Raw genomic sequence first — 4543 nt, forward strand, 5'->3', positions numbered from 1 at the left:
CCACATGCCAGCCAGCCCCGCCCCCTGGTGGGCTGAGCTGGCCACACACACACACACACACACACACAAATAAATAAAATTAAAAAAAAAAAAAAGACACCCAGGCTGTGGTATGTTGTGATGGTACCTCTAGTAAATGAATATAACCTCTCATTTCTTAGTCTTCATACATAAGTGTTTTTTTTATAGTATTCCTTCACACTGAAGTACACTCCATCCTTTCTTATTTGTATTTTGAGACAGGTTCTCACTACTGTACTAAGTTGCCCAGATAGGGGTTAAACTTATTTGAGAGCCTCCTGCTTCAGCTTCTCAAAAATGCTGGGTTTACATACAGTTATGTGATAACACACCTAGTTTATGATAATTTTTTAAGTCTTACTGACTCAACATCTGCATTCGCTTTAAAATAATCAATGAGCAAGGTTAACAGGACAGTTGTTACATAGGACTTCATTATACATATACTGGGTATGTTCAGAAATTTCTACAGTAAACAAGCAAAATCTCACTACACAGTGTGACAGTTTTAGAACACAGAGACAAATATACATCAAAAACCAACAAAGATGCATAAAAATGTTAATACAGATACTCCTCGTTCAATGCCCGGTTTAATGACTGATGAGACTTATGACCCAGGAGAGCTGGTCAGACTTCTGCCTTTGTTAAAAAAATAAACAGTTCTGGACATCTCGTTTATACAGCCTCAATGTCTTTTTGTACAGGACAGCTTGTGTTAAACAGTAATTTTATATTACAATTTTTTTTTTATTTGTGTGTGTGTGTGTGTGTGGCCAGCTCAGCCCACCAGGGGGCGGGGCTGGCTGGCATGTGGTGCTGGGGGATTGAACCGCCAGCCCTGTGCTTTGCTAAACTTGTTCTAAGTAGGTGCTTTAAACCACTGAGCCATCTCACCCAGCCCCTACAATTTTATATAGTAATGTTTACACTGTAAGTTTTGCTAATTGTAAGGTACAACACTGTAGTTTTATATTGTTAGACATTATAGTACTGCATGTAAGAGTTACGCAAATAAAAAGCAAAATCATCAAGCTGGAGTTTCTTCTGACTATTTTTTTGTTTTGAATATTGTAACGCACATACTACACACAATGTCTCACTCAGCACCCTAATTACAGGAATGAAATTCACTTCTTCAACAAGGAGTACCTGTATCTAAAAGGTATAGATAATTTTTCTTTACATATTTCTATACTTTATGAATTCTCTACAAAGAGCTTCATTTTTATGATTAGAATTATATATTGCTTAAAATTAAGTGAAAATGCTTAAAAATTTTACAGATAAGTTGAAACTCACTGTGCTTCAAAAGCCTCTACACAAAACACAAAAAGCAATTTTTAAAATCGTTAACAATAAATAAAATTCCAATCTCATTCCCAACTTGCTGCCAAATAACACCTCTGCAGCTAGTTTCTTATAGTTGGATATTTTCATAGATTGTTTTCCTATTGAATCTTCTAATTCCAATTTCGAGATTCCAAACTGTTATGACCAACAATATCAAAAGAGAAAGAACACAAGCTCTAGACACAAATTCCACTATTCTTAGTAGAACTGGGGCACAAATAACCCATTGTTTCCATTTCTTTTTATTCCCTGTAAAATAACGCACTCGCAGGACTAGCGAGGCAGCTCTGTGAAGGCTGAATGCGCTATTTTTTATGAAGTCCTTAGAACGCAACCTAGCACTCAATGTATAGCTACTACAGCGGTTGCTCATCTCATGTATCTTCCCAAATATTCAACAATAACTGAACATCCAGTTATTGTATGTATAACAAAAATCTAATGAACACAACACCTTCTCCCACTGGGCGCAAAAAAAAGAAGATAAATACTAGGACCGGCTACAATGGCCTCTGACGGCCCAGGATTCACACCCCATCTTCTCTGCGGCCTTCTTGCTGAAGGAGGGGCAGGGAAAGGAAACGAGGCTTGCAGGGGGGTACCACGAGCATGTCTGTGATCTTGGAAAATCCAGAGGATACCCCAAGAATCCATCGATGAGTAATGCATTTTTTCCTTTACATTTTTTTTTCATAAGTTGTACAGGATCTGAAGAGAGCCTACCTTTTGCTTTCTGAGAATCCTTTATCACCAGACAGCAGTGGAGAGATATAGGAGGTGTTAAAGCATGCTGTTCTGAATCTGGTCAGAACACTACTTTTTCAGCACATTTTGGAAAAACGGGATGGAAATGGAAGATTTTCTCAAAAGGGTTCATAAATTTAGAGTATTCCAGCTAATGTAGCAAAACCTGTTAAGAACAGCAAAGAGAAAAGCGGAGAGGTAGTAGTAGCGGAACGTTCTCCTTTCCCTTCGGTATCAAAAAGGTCGCCTCGAGAAGCTTCCACGACAAGAACACTCCTCCTGCTACTGTAATACTACACCTGGCCACACGCCCGCACCGTTCCAAACATTCTACGTGCGCTCCATCCCGAGTCCGAAAACAAATGTGTAAGGTGAGTGGGTGCCCGTAACGCGGAAACGAAGGCGCAGAACGATGCTCCCTCAACGGGCTACGCCGCTAGCCGCGACAGCGTGCGAGCGAGGGGAACCAGGCGGGCTGGCCCACGAGGAACCGCGGGCATCCACAGACGCAGCCGGAACCCGCGAACGGCCCCCAAGGCAGCGGCTCTGGAGAGCGGCTCACAGACACCCGCTCAATGCCCCCCAAGGCCGCCCTCCGCCGTTGGCCGCGGCCTCTTCCGCAGTGACCCAGGCCACAAAAGAAGAGAGGTCGAGGGACTCCCAAGTCACTCACCTCCCTAAGACAAACGCAGGCCGCGGGTTCAACAGCGGACAGCGGAAGTGTCCGGGCTACGCGGCGCTCTGGAACTACATTTCCCTGGATCCTGCGAGGCACCGAAACGCTAACCCCGCCTTTTAGAGCGGAAGTGCATGCGCAGATACCTGCAGAAGGAGTCGCGTTTCCCAGAATCCTCCAGCAGAACTAGTTTCCTATTCTCTCTCTCAGGTAGCAGGAAACTAGCAAACATATGGGCCATGCGTTATACTGTAGTTTCTTCCTTCCTCAGTGGAGCAGTGATCATTATCGCGCTTTGCTGGGCCAAAAGTGCTGCAATCATAGAAAAAAAAAAAAATCTTTGGACTACATATCCCAGAATTCTGTGTAATCCTGAGCTGCCCACTACCCTGAAATTTACATTTTGCATTAGGTAGTCTCAAAAGGTGCTTGTAGCACGTGGGTTCTCAATTGCTCAGTGTTCCCTCGTAAACGTGTAAGAAACTAGAAATATGGGGAGTGGGGGAATAATTATAAAGAAATGCTATCTATATAAGCTAATAAGTAAAATAAGGGGCAGTTTGAGCCACGCTCAACAAGCTTTACTCTATTGCACTGGATTCACTTGTGACCAAGAAAACACACAAAAAAGATGCAACTGCTACCAATCCTCCCTGGGTTTTTTGCTCAGTTCCACCGGAAATCACAAAATTGGCATTTTGTCGGAGGTCTCCCAGAGAGATTAGGAGAGGCCCCATCTTGGCTTGCACCCCACTCAGGTTCATTGACTTGCATCAGAATAAGTTTCAGGATACATCAACGAGAAGTGTAGGCAGATTTATTAGAGTTAGAAAGTAAAGGAAATATGGAAAAGGATTTAACTTCAGCTGAACAAGTCACTTTAAGAGGGAGAGGATCAGACAGAAATTAATAAAAAAAAATTGGGGGCTAGGGAGATGGCTCAGTGGAATAAGTGCTTCCCTGGCAAGTGCAAGGGCCTGAGTTCAATCCCCGGTTCCGCAAAATAATAATAATAATAATAAAATTGGAACTAGCTTTTATGAATCCATTAGTGTGGGCTATGGGTTGATACTTTTCCATTGGATTATGAATACAAAGGTATTTTAGATGTCTCTCACAGTCAAGATTCCAGAAATTCAACACAAGAATAGAATATTAAAAGCTGTTAAGGAAAAGAAATCACCTATAAAGGAAAGCCCATCAGAATCACAGCTGACTACTTAACACAGACCCTAAAGAATGTGGGTATATTGATATGGAGAAGGATTTGTTCTCTATTTCTTTGTGTCTCATTTACTACAGTTGATATTTCATGAAAAGTACACTGACCCTTCCACTGTGCTTCCTTGGATTGACTTAAGAAGCTTCCTTTTTTTTGGAGTCTATGTAGTAAATTTTTTCTTAGAATATTTGCATCAATATTTGTGAAGGGGACTATGGCTCAGTGGTAGAGCGCTTGCTTTGCATGCACAAAGTCTTGGGTTTGATCCCCTCTAACACACACACACACACACACACACCAAAATTTGTGTAGGATCTGGGTTTATAATTTTCTTACAGTCTCTTTATCTGTTTTTTCTCTGAGGATAATTCTCAAGAAGTCCACTTGGCTTTGTATAGGTTCCCAGGGAACTGGGGAGATAGCTCAGTGGAATAAGTGCTTGCCTGGCAAGCTCAAGGTCCTGAGTTCAATCCCTGGTACCACCAAAAAAAAAATGGGATCTTTAGGGGGCCAGCCAGATAGCTCAG

The 4543-nt window shown here is 42.0% G+C and overlaps 1 long non-coding RNA gene across 1 annotated transcript; it reads right to left on the reverse strand.

Annotated features, from left to right (window-relative positions):
- Positions 1–2208: 2208 nt before the first annotated feature.
- LOC111813537 lies at positions 2209–2854 on the reverse strand. Its single transcript, XR_002818767.1, has 2 exons — positions 2792–2854; positions 2209–2284 (listed from the first exon to the last, which is right to left on the reverse strand). It is a non-coding gene; the product is annotated as an uncharacterized LOC111813537 (long non-coding RNA).
- Positions 2855–4543: the final 1689 nt, after the last annotated feature.

Source organism: Octodon degus, unplaced genomic scaffold, assembly GCF_000260255.1.
Source record: "Octodon degus isolate 3935 unplaced genomic scaffold, OctDeg1.0 scaffold00197, whole genome shotgun sequence".
In the NCBI taxonomy this organism is placed as follows: Eukaryota; Metazoa; Chordata; class Mammalia; order Rodentia; family Octodontidae; genus Octodon; species Octodon degus.